Source organism: Equus asinus, chromosome 20 (genome assembly GCF_041296235.1).
Source record: "Equus asinus isolate D_3611 breed Donkey chromosome 20, EquAss-T2T_v2, whole genome shotgun sequence".
NCBI classification, from domain to species: domain Eukaryota; kingdom Metazoa; phylum Chordata; class Mammalia; order Perissodactyla; family Equidae; genus Equus; species Equus asinus.
This window is the reverse complement of record NC_091809.1, coordinates 19,832,215-19,848,621: the sequence shown is the minus strand read 5'-3', so window position 1 is coordinate 19,848,621 and position 16,407 is coordinate 19,832,215. Positions and strand designations below refer to the sequence as shown.

Genomic DNA, 16,407 nt, shown 5'->3' with positions numbered 1-16,407 from the left:
CATCATAGATTTCTTTCTTGTGTTGTCTTTGTCTGTAAGGATTTCCAGTGTCCAGGGGTCAGAATGACACTAAAAATATTTGTTTAATGAGGAGCTTTGGATATTGATTCTCCAGGGATATAGAGACTGTAAAGAGCCAGTCTGTGACAACTTGATTCAACAGCCCTTGCCCGGTCAGGAGCAAGCACACCCGAGGCTCCATCCCGGGATGATCCTTCTTGGCCAGGAGCCCATTGCCTCACCTGGTGTTTCTGCCCTTCTTGAAGACATATCTGCTGTCTTCAACATCCAGGTGACATGTCAAGCATCATACCACTGTGATGCCAGCTAGGTAACTTAAAGTTCTTTGTTAATGCTTTGGTCACGACCACAGGTGTTTTACTATGAATTCATCTGTGAGAAGAAATGAGGAGAGTATAGGCAAGAAATGATAAAAACCAGGTATCCCATGGGATTGCAGCCTGTCTTCTTGTTGACCAGTATGCGTATACCAACACTCAGGCAGTTCTCAATTTGCTGGTCTCCTGATTTCTCTAAAAAGTGGCAGAATCTATTTTCCTCCTGATCAGAAATCTTTCCCTTCTCAAACATAATGATTGTTATAAATCTTTGTGACATTTAATTGTATTCTTTTTTTTATAATTCCATTTACTCCTTTATTTTTTTGAAAGTTATTGTAAAATCAATTACTGTTTTTAGTGGTTACCAAAAATGCACATGTAAAATCTAAAACTAATCATTGCATGTACCCTCTTCACAAATAAAAAGGACCTTAGGAACTATGCAGCTAACATTATCCTCTTGTATCTCACATGTTATTTTGTCCACCAGTTTAGCTCCACTTTTTAATCTCTCAAATTAGTTATTATTTTAAACAGTCACAATTTTTTGTTCAGATAGTCCCATAGATTTGTCATTTTTTCTCCTTCATTGTTCTTTCTTGTATCTCAGTTCCTCCTCCTAAAGAATATCTTGTAGGTCTGTTAGGGAGGTGTACTGGTAAACTTTCTCCATTTTTGCTTGTCTCAAAATGTCTTTATCTTACCCATGTTCTTGAAAGATATTTGCATATACAATTCTAAGTGGATGGTTAATTTCTCTCAGCATTTTGAAGATAACAGTACACTCTGTTTTGGCTTCCATTGTTGCTATTGATAAGTCTGCTATTATTCATTTGTTGGTAATATGTCCTTTCTCTCCGGATCTTTCCAAGATCTTTGTCTTTGGATTTCACCAATTTCAGTATGCTTTTCCTACAGGTCAGAATCAGGATTGAACTGCAGATAATATCTCCATTTAGACCAAAAAATAATTTAATACTTTCAAGTCCAACAGAAATGCTGAATGAGCAAGATTTAGGTCCTCCAGAATGACTTATGAACACTGTCATAGAATTATCTTGCCAAAGGAACTTTTCTCTTTTTCACATTTAGTAAGCTGAAGAATTGGGAAGCTTCTGGACCAACTGTTGCATCCAGCATCATCTCATCTTAGCTATAATTCACAGGTCAGGAAGCTGCCGTCACACCTGTTTGCTACAGAGCCATGACGCATATCCTAGATCCATACCAGTAAATGGAGGCCTTATAGACTACCACTTCTCTCCTCCACTTAACTTGGTTCTGAATTCAAGTCTCATGTGAATATACATGTGATTGGCAGAACCTGAATGTATCTGGAACATTTCCGTGTAACAATATAAACAGATCAAAGTACTAATGTGAAGACCAACATTCCATACATGAGCTGCTGAAATAGAGGTTCCTTTACCTTAAGGTAAACTGTGGTGACTATTAAACTGAAGAGAACTAATGTAAAAAGCAGGTGATAGTTTACTGAGTTCTGCATCTTAAAACACTCAAACATGCAGTACCCAAATATACAACAGCTGTAAATCATTGGGAGTTCATCCAATAGATTTCTCACAGTTCTGGAGGTTAGGAAGTCCAAAATCACAGTGCTGGCAGATTTGGTTCTTTGTGAGCGCCCTCTTCTTGGCTTACAGATGGCCACTTTCTTGCTGTATCTTCACATGCTGGAGAAAGAGCTAATTGTATTCTTGTGTAGTCCTGGGGAAGAGGTTTGGTCAGCTTTTCCTTTTATTTTGATTCTTGGTTCTTGATACACCCTTGTACAGAAGAGTGTCTGTATTATCCCTGTAGCTGGGCTGCGAAGACACAGGGGAGAAAGTGGAGACAGAGAGAGACTAGCTGACTTCCTTCCTAGTGCGCTTGTTTCTCATTATGAAATTACCATGTATTTTATATAAGAAGAGGAGGGGTAGTGCAATTAAAAACACATGTGACCATCCTTCAACTCATTCTAGAATTAACAACAGTTGACATTTTGCTATAACTGCTTTGAGTCTTTTTTATAAAGTGGCAAAATAATATGCATATGGGAGACACCTCTTTTATATCCCCCTCAGACCTTGTTCTCCCTATTAAAGAGACAGCACCATAGAATGTGGGGGTATCCCCCATGCACAGTCTTGTATGTGTGTCCATACACATCTATAGGATGAAAGGCATTAAGCGTAATATTTATCAATTTGGAAATGGGAAAACAAATCATGATGTAATGATACAGTGGAATAGTCTCAGCTAATTAAAATTAATGGAGCTGTACTAAATACATCAACATTAATAAAAAATACATTACGAAAGGATGGAAATTGTAGATGATGTGTATAATACATTTTAGTTTATATAAGGCTTTCAAAATGCAAAACAATGCAATTGTTTATGGAACAATAATAGTAATATAGTGAAAGTTTCAGGTAAATACATATACGAAGTTCGTCTAGTGGTTTTCTTGGAGAAGGTAAAGAATCAAGATTGTTCAAATACCTGATGTGGGTGCTTTACACATATTATTTATTACAATAAAAACACTTACAAAGAGAATAGTGAAATGTGTGAATTTAATAAATTTGACTGATGGATATCAAGCTCTTCATTGGTACTCTGTACTTTTGTTTAACTTGAATAATTCATAATGAAAATAAACATATCTGTGTAGGATCAAAAGTATTTGAAGTCTTCTCATGCTATAGACTTGTTCTATACAAAATTTTTTCTCTTGTAGCTTCTCATTATTTGTGTTGATTCATATATCTGATTCTTTTTATTATTTCATTCATCTTAGTTGCCATACATTTCAGAATACGTGCATTCCAAATAATTATTGATCTCCTTCATGTTTTCTTCATTCCTTTTCTACATGATAAAGGCTCCTAGCTGGAGCTTCAGATCAGAAACTCTTCCCTGAAATTTAGTTTTCATCCAAGGATGTTCTCTCTTTCTATATTCTCTTTTTCAACTTGCCTCACTCCATTGCTTTCTTTTGAGAAGTGACACATGCCAAGAAGTGTTGTTCATGGCAGAAAAGAAAAACACAATAGGAAGTGTCAGTATGAGGGTCTCCTATGCTGAATGCTGTGTTAGGTACTTTTCCTCCATTCATTTATCATCATTGCAAGATCTTCATGAATTTTTATGACAGTTCCCATTTTACCAATGAGGACGTCTGGTTTTTAAACTTATAAACAAAAATTGTTGAAAAACAATTGAACAATTTTCCTCATTCACAAAGCAAGTGCTTGTTTGGATTAAACCCAGAATGTTTGAATACAAGTAATACACCAAATGAGAAAGGCTGTCATAGCCATGTCTTCTCCCCCTTGAGAACAAGGGCCACTGCTTTACAGAGACAATCCTATTAGGACACTCACTTATCTAAGTGTCAGGTAAGTCTCTCTTATCTTGTAAGTTTCTGTCTTCCAATTAAAGCAGCTTTCATCTGTTTTCTTAGGAGCCTATGCATTTTATTATTTCTCTAATTTAGCTTTTTTTTTTTTAAGTGATATCCCGCCTATCATCTTAGGGGAAGAAATTCCATCAGGATGAGACAGAGGATCTCATTGACATAGTTTTCCAGCATATCTTAGAATCCCTTACTAATTCAGTTGAGTAGTGTCTCCATGGGGGGGTCTTATGAACCTCAAGATTACAGGTGACATTTTCTAATATTCGTTCAGATACAGGGTAAACACTTAGATGGATGCTATACACCTGCACACAATACTTCAGGGGTAGAAGTGGACATACCTTGTTGGGAAATGAATAGATTTGGGGCATTGTTAAGGATAAAACGTTATAATTCTAAATGAAAATTATGAAATATAAGTGGTGATTTAGAAAGCTAATTCTGTACTATCCAGAGGATTAACAGAGATTAGTCACGTGAATCAATTCAGCAGTTAGATGATCTGATCTAAGACCTAGTCTTTGTCATGAATTAACCATGTACTTCATGTCTCACCTTATCAAACTTTTCCCACTTATACACAGAGTGATTGCATGATCCATCTCATCTGTAGTTTCACAGGCCCTTCAGGTGATTCTGAGGCATGCCAAGGTTTGAGGACTGTGCTCTCCAAGAGAAAATGGATAACTTCATTCTCTTCCTTCTGTTTGTTTGAGGCAAGAACATTTCTGAAGGAAACACCGTATCTTAGTCTTTGTTTCAGTCTCAGAGTGAGAGATGATGATAGAGGGAGAAATTAGCACAGGGAAAGATTTGAATATTTTCTTGGCTTCAAAATACAGGCCATTTTATTCTTTATTTTAAGCACTGGTTCTCAGACATTAGCACGTATCAAATTCATCTGGATGGCTTGTTAAAACATAGATTGCTGGTACCCACCCTAGAGTTGATCAGCAGTAAGTCTGGAGTAGTCCCACCATTGTTTATTTCTAGCAAGTTCCCGGTTTATGTTTCTGCTTCGTATCCAGGGACCATTTATTTTATATTGTTTTCACCTGATCTTTTCCATCAGATTCATCAACAACATGGAACCCAGAAATCACATAGATGTTTCAGAATTCCTCCCACTAGGATTGACAGATGATCCAGAACTGCAGCCCCTCCTTTTCATTCTGTTCCTGCCCATGCTCCTGGTCACCATCCTGGGAAATCTACTCCTCCTGAGTGTCATCTCTGGCTCTCACTTGCACACCCCCACATACTTCTTTCTCTCCAATATGTCTTTTAATGACATCTGTTTAAGCACAACTATGATACCTAAAATGCTGATGAACATCCAAGCAGAAAATCAGAGCATCACTAATGCAGGCTGCCTTACACAGATTTACTTTGTCTTGGTTTTGGCTAGTTTGGGGGAAAATTTTCTTCTTGCAATAATGGCCTATGACCACTATGTGGCATTTGTCACCCCCTGAGGTAAACAGTCATCATGAACTCCTGCTTCTGTGGACTGCTGATCCTATTCTCCATGTTTATTAGCATTGTGTATACCCTCCTCCGCAGTCTGACGGTGTTGCAGCTGACCTTCTGCACAAACTTGAATATCTCCCTCTTCTTTTGTGAAGTTGTTCAAGTCATCAAGCTTTCATGTTCTGATACCCTCATCAATAGCACCTGATATATTTTGCAACTAGTGTATTTGCTGGTATTCTTCTATGTGGAATTATTTTCTCTTATATTCAAATTGTCTCCTCTGTTTTGAGAATGCCATCAGTGGGTGGAAAGTATAAAGCTTTCTCCACCTGTGGGTCTCACCTCACAGTCGTGTCCTTATTCTATGGGACAGGTTTTTGGGTGTACATGAGTTCTGCTCTTGCTAACTCTTTCAGAAACACTGCAGTTGTTTCAATAATGTACACTGTTGTCCCTAAAATGCTGAACCACTTTATCTATATCCTGAGGAACAGGGACATGAAGGGAGCCTTGAGAAAACTCAGCAGAGTTTTCTCTGAGGAGCAGAACACTTTCTCTTCTTTGATTGTGTCACCTGCTTTGGACTGGGGATTCTAGAATGAATCAAAGTGACAGAAATACTGAGTTAGCCAGAAGGTCTGATTCTTGCACATCAACATCTTCCAAATGACTAGATAATATGATAAGTAAGTGAATTACAACTTGGGGTTAAAACCTCACTGGCTGTTTGTATAGCTCTGTGGTGTTTCAAAAATGAGTTCCATTCCCTAGCTCAGTGTCTTTGGTAGGGTCCTTAGAAGCTGACCTGAGGCAAGGATTATACTGATGTTGTTGGAAAGTCAGAAGAAGAAAAGTGGGAGAAGTTGAAAAGGTCAGGAGGAGGATCAATTAATTCTGGGTCATAGTAGAGACTTGGTTCTGTATGGTCTCTAGATTAGCACCACGTGAATTGCACCCCAGAGACAAGGTTATTGCAAACCTAACTAACAGCTGACATGGGCCTATGGTAAAAGATTAAAGTCAAAACATTATATATATATATATATATATATATATATATATATATATATATATATATCACATACTATATATTTTCATACCTAAATGGATATCAGAATTCCTGATGTCATCGATTTGATAGCAATGTCTTTGTTCATAACTAAGAAAAGAAGACTGGAATCCAACTCGAAAAGGGTGATGTGTCCACATTTGCCAAGAATTTGAAATACAGATAAGCAGACACAGATGGAGAAAAGTAGATGGTGTACACCTGGTCTCACAGAGTCAGGGAAGGAGCCATCCTGAATTCCTCCCTTCTAGACCCTTTGTCTTTAAGCGTTTTCACAACTCGGGGATCTCAATGACAATAAAATTGCTTAGCTAACAAGGAGCTTTGGAAATTGAATGTCTAGAGATAGACCGCGATCAGTCCGTGACCACCTCATTAAATCATCCTTCCTATGAAAAGAACTAGCTCACCTGAGCCTCCTTCCACAGCTCGTTCCTCTTGCCTGGGAGCCTGTTTCACTCAATCCCTCTGCCCTTCCAGTAGACAGATCTCCCAGATGGCAATTCAGAGGCAATATCAGGCATCATTTCACTGTGAAGCCAGCCAGGTAACCTAGCATTACTTACTCAATGTTTGGAAATGAAAGCAGGTGTTGTAGTAAAGTTTCATCCAGGGGAAGGTGTGAAGAGATTACATCAGATGATCAGAACTAAGTCACCCATGGTCCTCCTGCCTAACTGTCTGTCATCTTCTTCACATGTTTCCTTGTACTTTGCACCAATACTCAGGCACCTCTCATTTACAAACCTCATTCTCACTCTGCTATAACCAGGACAATTTTCCTCCTGTTTATAGATCTTCTTTTTCTAAAACAGTACAACTGTTACAAATTTCTCTGACATTTACTTGCAATCTTGTAGTGGTGGACGTCAGGATGTTTTGTAAAGTTCAATTTGTCTTCCCTTTCCTGGTTCTTAACATACCTATGTATTATCTCAGTTGCCTGCCTCTGAAGCTCTGGGGATCCAGACAGAATCGTCAGCTGCCTTCCTAGTCTGTTTTTCTTTATAAAATTACTAAATGTTTTAAGTAATCAAAAAAGCAGAGATAGTGTAATATCTATAAAATGACTACCTGTTAACCTTTTCGGGAATTAGCAATAGATGACACTGCACTGTATCAGCTTCAGGGTTGTTATTTTTTTTAAGTAACAAAATATTTAACATACAGAGGCACTTATTTCTAATTTCTATTAGTCCTCATTTCATCCTAAGGTAGTGTTTTCCTCTGGTGATGCTTCATCATCCTCTTGGACAGGAAAACATTTGATTGTATTTTCAATCTATCTTTTCCCATAAGATTCATCAACAACATGGGGCACAGAAACAAAACAGAGCTTTCATGATTTCTTCTTATAGATGTGACAGAAGATCCAGAACTGAAGCCTCTCCTCTTCATTCTGTTCCTGTTGCTACACCTGGTCACTGTCCTGAGAAACCTACTCATCATCTTGAAATGTCACCTCTGATTCTCACCTGCACACTCCTGTGTACTTCTTGCTCTACAATCTGTTTATTAAAAGACATCTTTTTAAGCACAACCATGATCCCAAAGATGCTGAGGAACATCCAATCACAGAATCAGAGCATCATTTATACAGGCTGACATACACAGATTCACTTTGTCCTGGTTTTTACCAGCTTGGAAAATTTTATTCTTGCAGTAATTGCTTATGATTGCTATGTGGCCATTTGTCACCCAATGAGATACATGATCATCATGAATTCTCACTTCTGGGAACTGCTGATTCTGTTCTCCCTGTTCATTAGCATTGTGGATGCCCTCCTTCCACAGTCTGATGGTGTTGCAGCTGACCTTCTGCACAAACCTGGAAATCCCCCTCTTCTTATGTGAGGTTGTTCAGGTTATCAAACTTACATGTTTTGATACCCTCATCAATAACATCCTGCTATATCTTTCAAGTAGTGTTTTTGGTGTTATTCCTGTTTGTGGAATCATTTTTTCTTCTCAAATAGTCTCCTCTGTTGTGAGAATGCCTTAAGTGCATGGAAAGCATCAAGCTTTTTCCACCTGTGGGTCTCCTCTCAGTTGTACCCTTGTTCTATGGGACAAGGGTGGGGGTGTACATTAGTTGTGCTCTTACTAACGTTTCCAGAAACACTGTAGTGGCTTCAGTGATGTACACTGCTGTCCCTCGAATGCAGAACCCCTTCATCTGTAGCATGAGGAACAGAGGCGTGAAAGGAGCCTTGAGAAAACTCATTGGTAAGATACTATTGTTTTGTCAGAAAAATATTGTTTAATTTCCACGTAGTTGTGTATTTTCCCCTTGTCCTTGTCTTATTTATTTCTAGCTTCATAACGTTGTGATCAGAAAGGACACTGTATGATTTCAACCTTCTAAAGTTTATTGTGACTTTCTTGTCACATAACATATGATCTATCCTGGAGAATGTTCTATGTGTACTGGAGAAGACTGTGTCTTCTGCTCTTGTTAAATGGAGTGTTTATATATGTCGGTTAGGTTTTGTTCATTTATAGCATTTTTCAAGTTCTCTATTTCTTTTTCATCAATCCAGAGGTACTATCCATTGTTGAAAGTTTTGTATTGAAATCTGTAAGTATTATTGTAGAAATATATATTTATCACTCCACTTCTGTCATGTTTGCTTCATATATTTGAAGGTTTTGTTGTTTGGTGTATATGTTCACAATTGTGATAGTATTTTGATTATTGATCCTTTTGTCTCTGTCTATATGTTTATTTTCTATATATCTTTTTGTCTATTTTAACATTTTTTACTTAAATTTGCTTTTTCTAATATTATCTCTCTATCGGTAACTATTTGTGTGGAGTATATTTTCCATCCTATCATTTATAATCTATTTGTGTTGGTGGATTTACAGTGAGTACCTTGTAAACATCATATGTCCACACTATGTATCATTTATCTCTCTTACAATCTCTGCCTTTAGGTTAGAGATTTTTATCCACTTACTTTTAAGTCTTACTGATAAGGAGATACTTAATTCTTTCACTTAAAAGTTTATTTTCTGTATGTCTAATACTTACTTTTTGTTCTTCATTTCTTCCTCTACTGCCGTTTTTCTTTCTAGTTGATCGTTTGTTTTGAAGATTATGGATTTTGTTCTCATTTCCTTTGTGATACATCCAGATAATTTTCTTTGTGGTTACCACGGACGCTCAATTTATCATTCTAAATTTATAACAATCTAGAGTGAATTCATACACTTTTACTGCAACAGCATGCAAAACCCCTGCTCTTATATGACTCTATGCTTGCTCATTCATGTTGATGCTGTCGCAAATGAAATCGTTATACATTGCTGCCAATAGCATAGATTTTAAAATGTTTTACATTTGTTTTCCAAATCTAGTAGGAAATAAAAAGTGAAGTTTTAAACCCAAAATACAATACCTGCTTTTGGGTCCAGCCCTGTGGCCTAGTGGTTCAGTTCAGCATGCTCCACTTCAGTGGCCCAGGTTCACATTGAATTTCTGTCTGAAGTCCTTTCATTTCAACCTGAAGGAATCTTTTAGATATTTTCATGGAGCAAGCTCAGTGTTACTGACCGCTTTCAGCTTTGTTTATGTGGCAATGTTTTATTTCTCCTTCAGCTTTGGAAGGAAATTTTTTTTCATATAAAAAATTCTTGGTTGAAAATTGTTTTTTCTCTCAGCATTTTAAATATGTCATCTTACTGTCCTCTCACCTCCAAGGTTCATATGAGAAATTGGTTGTTAATCTTATTGGGGATCTCTTGTATGTGATGGGATGATTTTCTCTTAAGTTCTTGTATATGGCGAGCTCCTTTCAAGATTCTCTCTTTCCCTTTGTCTTTTTCAGTTTGATGATAATGTGTCTTAGTGTTAGTGTCTTTGATTTATCCTCCTTAGAGTTCATGGAGCTTCATATTTTTGTTCGTTCATGTCTTTCACTATATTTGGTAAATTTTTGACCATTATTCCTTCAAATATTCTTTCTTTCTCTTTCTCTTCTCCATCTTGGACTCCCATAATGCAGGTTTTTTTACGTGGTGGGGTCCCATAGGTCCCTTAAGGTCTGCACACGTTCTTTCATTCATTTTTATTTCTTCTCCATAGACTCAATATTATAATGTGGTTGCTCTATACATCAGAATCCCCCTCAGAGTTTTACTTTGAAAACAATTGTTGAAGTTGTAGTAGCCTATGTGTTTAATGACTTTCCTAACATATATTTTCAAAGACTGAAATTCTTGTTGTATGTGGTCATCAAAATCGATTTTCTTCAGCTTTGTTCAGCTAGTGCTTTGGCAGCTTTCCTGAATGACAGGAGTGATAATAAACAAATAAAGAAGTAACACACTTCTCATATACTACAGATCTATGCTACAGCACTGTTTCAACCCAAATTCAGGTTTGCACTGAGCCTGAGATCAACATGAAAATTTAAGATCTTCCCTGGTCTTTTCCGGGTATATGTCTTGCTATGGGCATTCATGTGGCTTTCTAAATACTTCCATGTACTGTGATACTTTTAAATGTCCTAATTTCCTAAAGAAAATTTCCCCTGTTTTTGCTTTGTTTTATCTGAACTAGTTTATGTTTTGACTTTAATCTTTTACCATAGGCACATGTCAGCTGTTAGTTAGGTTTGCATTGTTTTCAAACAATGTGCACTCATTTTACAGCCTGAGTTCTGAGTTAGGACAAACAGAAATGGGTTCTTTGTGTTAGTCCTTCAAATGGCTCTCACATGGGTTAGAACCGACACAGAGAATGAATTGAGAAAGACCTATTGTGCCGACTCTGAATCCATGGAGCAGGGTCTCTATTAAGAACAAAGGTTGTGACTAAGACTAAGACTACTGCCATGCCTGGAAGGGAGTGGGACAAGGGGAAATGAAAGTGCCACAAAGCTTTTCTACTGGTTTGAAGCTGCTTTTTTCTTGATTCAACACTCACTTGGTGGCTGTAAATTTTGACTGTTTTCAGGAGTCCTGACAAAATTAGTTATGGCAGTTTCTACGTGTTTTGCAAGGATTATTTGAGAGGAGAAGAGCTTCAAGATACCTAATCTGCATTTTGCCACTTTGCTGAGGTTACATTTCCATGCACAGTCCACTTTGATTATAGGGAATATATTAGAAACTGCTGAATATAGTACATAGAAACAGAACACAATGAACAATCCATAGAGTTAAGCTTTAAAATACGCTTTTTAGGGCATATTTGCTGTATTATCACTTGCATTTTCTAAGTAAGATATATATTTATCTATATTATAAAATATATTTTGAGCCTAAATATCCTTTCAATCTTCCTTAGATTGCTGTTATAAAGGATACCTTAGAATCTACCGTAGGAAAGAAAAGTAGAGTCAAATTACAGAAGGAAATTTTGTCATGTGTGAAAGGCACTTGAAGTGGATGCAAAGAGAAATAAGTGGATGGAAGAGAATTGCATGCTTTTGGCATCCCAAATGAGAAAATTTAATTTCTTTCTTCTCTGAGCTTTTAAGAATTTTTACTGTTTATAGATGAGAATGATAAAGAAATAGTTGACTTATGAGGAACTTTGGGTATTGAACCCCCAAGGCCACAGGAACTGAAAATAGTCTGCCTGAGGCCACCCTACTCGATAGCCCTCCTCAGGTGGCTAGGTGGCACACCTGAACCTCTTCCCAGGGGCCATGATTTTTCCACGACAGGCCAGCCCTTCACTCTATGTTTCCATTCTCCCTGATAGCAGGGCTTCCATGTATCTCCTTCAATATCAAAGAGAGAATGGAATGGCATTCCTTAGAGTTGGCACCCCAGTCATCTGAAGTTCCCTACTCTGTTTTCCGAACAGGGAGAGGCATTTGTCGCTAGTTGTTCTGGGGTTGAGTGGGAACATGCTAAAGGTGACTTGATCTTATTCATCTGTGAAGTGCCTACCTAATTGTCCATCATCTGACATGCTATCTTGTACCTTTGTGACAATACAAATCAATATGCTAATCTTTTACTCCAACCCTAAAGTTCTAGGCTCTTTTTCCATCCTCAGGAGGAATCTTCTCTTGCACAATTTTGTGGCATGCTTTAGAATTCTGTAAGTTGTTCCTTAATTTCTGGGCAGAGGATGAAGATGGATGACCGTATCTTTATTGTTGTGTGTCTGGTTTTTCAATTTCCTTTATTGGGATGACCATTGGTCTTGACCTTGGTACCTTTCTATGAATAGTCTAGTGTAGAAGATGGAGAAATAGACAAACAGCATTGGCTACATCCACAGTAAGGATATCTCTTTAGTAACTTACAAAATATATTAAAAGGCAGAATAAGACAAAATATCAGGACAAGTACTTTTGTATCGGTTTTCCAAATCAATAAATTTTGACATTTGCCAATTCTCTTCTTGAAGTTACAAAATAGCTTGTATAAAAACAACAGTCATTTTTATTTTACTCCATTTAGGTCCTTTCATTCCCGGCGGCAACCATAGTCTTGAGTTTGTATCTCTTGGCATTGTTTTAAACTGTTTTTACACATACATATGTGTGTATGTGTATGCATGTGTGCACATTGTATATGAGTGTCACAATGTAAACGCCATTGCCTCAAGAAGAAATAAATTGTAATGTCGTAAGATAGGGGAATATAGCTAAGGAGTGGAAGTTAATGATGCTGAATGGAATGTGCCAAGGCTTCTCCCTCCCTTTGCTTCTATACAGAAGCAAGATTTACAGCGGGAGTTTCAGCACATGAATTCTTTCCTGAAACTTGCAGCTACCATACCAGGATTGTTCTTTCTTTCTCTCCTCTTCTTTAGTGTTGCCCCATCACTCATTATCTTCTCAACAATGAACCCTACCAGTTTGTGTAGTCATATTCATGCCATAAACAATTATAGGTGATATTAAGAAGGTCCCAAATGTCAAGCATCATGCTTGGTGAGATTGTCTATTTTTCTTCCTTGTAATAAGGAAGTAAGTTTTCATTATGGTTACCATTATACAAATGTTGAGTCAGAGAATTCTTACATAGTTGTAAAAATTTCCTTGTTCCCAAAGCATGTTCAGGAACATGGAATAAATTCAAATTTTCCTGAGTCCAAATTTAGACCAAATAATCTCTTGCAATATAGTTACTTGTTTTCACGACTCCGTGCTTCACTCAGATTTTCTCACTGGGGAAGCAGACTTTTTGTATTGCCATTCATCTTTAAACTTCAAGCTCCTAATGAGCTATTCTACTTTAAAACATCATTAGAAAATTTTTACAAATCATTGTTTTATAGGAAAAATGGGAAATGCAGTGATACGCCCAGGACTGAGCCAATTAGGTCTTCCTTGTTTGGAAGGATCCAATACCAATATTCTCAAGGATCTCATCTTAACCCAGGAAATAGGAGTGTGCTGAAGTTGATGCAGTTGCATATCTTCTGAGTATCCTCAGGGGACAAATTGTGCAAATTGAAAAAGAATGTAGGGGGATCTGAAATTCCACGATTGGTATTTTAGTGCACTAATGATTTTATTTATTTAATTAATTATTATATTTTTAAATGTATTTTAAAACAACTTTAGGTATAATTGACGTAAAAAAGCTGTACATACTGATGTATATAACTCGATGAGTTTGGGGATAAGTATCCACCTGTGAAACTATCACATCCATCAAGACCATAGACAAATCCATTACCTCCCAAAGTTTCCTCACATCATCTTTACTATTGTTGTTATTATTATTAGTAGTAGTATTAGTAGTAGTGATCAGAACACTTAACATAAGATCTACCTTCTTAGAAAATTTTGAGTGTACGATATGGTATTGTTAGCTGTAGGCAATATGCTATCTGGTAGATTTCCTGAACTTATTTATCTTGCATAACTGAAACTGTACTCTTTGACCTTCTCCTCTCTATTTACCCTTCACCCAGCCCATGGCAAACACCATTTTGACTTTATGCCTCTATGAACTGGACCATCCTAGATTCCAGATGCAATTGTGATCATACAATATTTGTCTTTGTGATTCTGGCCTATTATACTTAGCATAATGTTCTCTAGTTTCATCCAAGTTGTCAGGATTTACTTCTTTTTCTAAAGTTGAATAATATCCCATTGTATGCGTACTCCACATTTTCTTTATCCATGCATCCACTGATGGACATTTAGACTGTTCCACCTCTTGCCTATTGTTAACAATGCTGCAGTAAACACGGGAGTACAGGTATCTCTTTGAGATCCTGATTTCAATGCACTTGAATATATACTTAGAGGTAGGATTGCTGGTAATTCTGTTTTTAATTTTATGAGCTACCTCCATAGTGTTTTCCATAGTGGCTGTGCAAATTTACATTCCTGCCAGTAGTGTACCAGGCTTGCCTTTTCTCCACATTCTCTCCAACACTCACTATCTTTTTTTTTATATAGTAAGCATCCTAACATGTGTGAGATTATTTCATATTGTGTTGATTTGCATTTCACTGATGATGAGTGATGTTGAAACATTTTCATATACCTTGTTCATTTATATGTCTTTGGAGAAATGTCTATTCAGTTCCTATCCCCATTTTTAAATTTGATTGCTAATTTTTGATATTGAGTTGTATGAGTTTTTAAATATAATTTGGATATTAACTTCTGTCAGATGTATGGTTTGCAAATATTTCTCCCATTTGACAGGTTGTCTTCCATTTTTTGTTTTTTTTTACTGTGCAAGAGGTTTGTAGTATGAGGTAGTGCCACTTGTTTATTATTTCTCTTGTGGCTTGCACTTTTGGTGGCATATTCAAAAATTCATTACCAAGGCCAATGTCAAGGAGATTTTACCTTATGTTTTCTTCTAGGAGATTTATGATTTCAGATTTTTTGTTTAGGTGTTTAATCCAAAAATGTTTATTTTTTTGTATTGTGTAAGAAATGCATCCAATTTTATTCTTTTGCATGTAGATATCCAGTTACCTAACACTATTTGTTGAAGAGACTATCCTTTCCCCATTGTGTATTCTTGAAGATCTTATCAAAGTTATTTGACCATATATGTGTGGGTTTCTTTCTGTGATTTCTACTCTATTCCACTGGTCTATGTGTCTGTTTTTATGCCAGTACTATACTGTTCTGATTATTATAACTTTGTACTATACTTTGATATCACAAAATGGGATATCTCTAGTTTTTTTCTTCTTTGTCAAGATAGCTTTGACTGCTTGTGGTCTTTTATGAATCGATATGCCTTTAGGATTGTTTTTACTATTTCTTGTATAAATTGCATTGAGAAAGGTGTACGCCTGGCCTCAGAGTAAAGAAAGCAGTCATCTTGGGTTCCTCTGGAGTCTTGGTTTCTAAGGACGTTCACTGCCCTGGATCACAGTGACAATGAAGTTGCTTGGCTAATGAGAAGCTTTGGAAATTGAGCGTTCATTGGCTACAGAGATTGCAATCTGCCTGTAACCACTTCCTTCAACCATCCTTCCGCAGAAAAAAAAAATAGTACAGCTGAGTCTCCTCCCATATATGATCCTTTTTGCTCAGTGGCCCAGTACCTACTCAATTCCTTTGCATTTCCTGAGGACAGATCTCCCAGATGCTACATTCAGAGGCCATATCAAGCATTATTCTGCTGTGATGCCAAGCAGGTAACCTAACATTCTTTAGTCAATGTTTGGAAAGGAGAGCAGGTGTTTTACTGCAGATTCATACAGGGTAAGCTGTAAAGAGACTACAAACATCAGATCATTGGAAGTACATCATCTGTGGTCCTCCTGCTTAACTGTTTGTATTCTTCTTCACGTGTTTTCTTGTACCTTTTCACCAATATGCGAGTAACCCTTATCTACTTTACTTGTACTCACTCTAAAATGGCCAATATCCTTTTCTTCCTGAGGAGAAATCTGTATCTTCTAAAACAGGGTGACTGTTATAAAATTGTATCACGTTTACTTGCATTCCTCTGGTGACAGGGTGCAAACATTTAGAAAACTTCACATATATTCCCTTCCTGATCCTTGACATATCTGTGTTATTTCTGGTGCATGGAACTGAGGTCTCAGGGGATCCAGATGGAATCTTCGAGAAGCGTCCCTAGTCTATATGTTTCTCTTATAAAATTGCCAAAATTTTAAATAATCAAGAGAGTATAGATAG

General features: G+C 37.0%; 2 pseudogenes; both read left to right on the top strand.

Annotated features, from left to right (window-relative positions):
* Positions 1-4,829: 4,829 nt before the first annotated feature.
* On the top strand, positions 4,830-5,838 carry LOC106823659 (olfactory receptor 7G1-like; annotated as a pseudogene).
* Positions 5,839-7,622: 1,784 nt separating this feature from the next.
* On the top strand, positions 7,623-16,348 carry LOC106823660 (olfactory receptor 7G1-like; annotated as a pseudogene).
* The last annotated feature ends 59 nt before the right edge of the window (positions 16,349-16,407 follow it).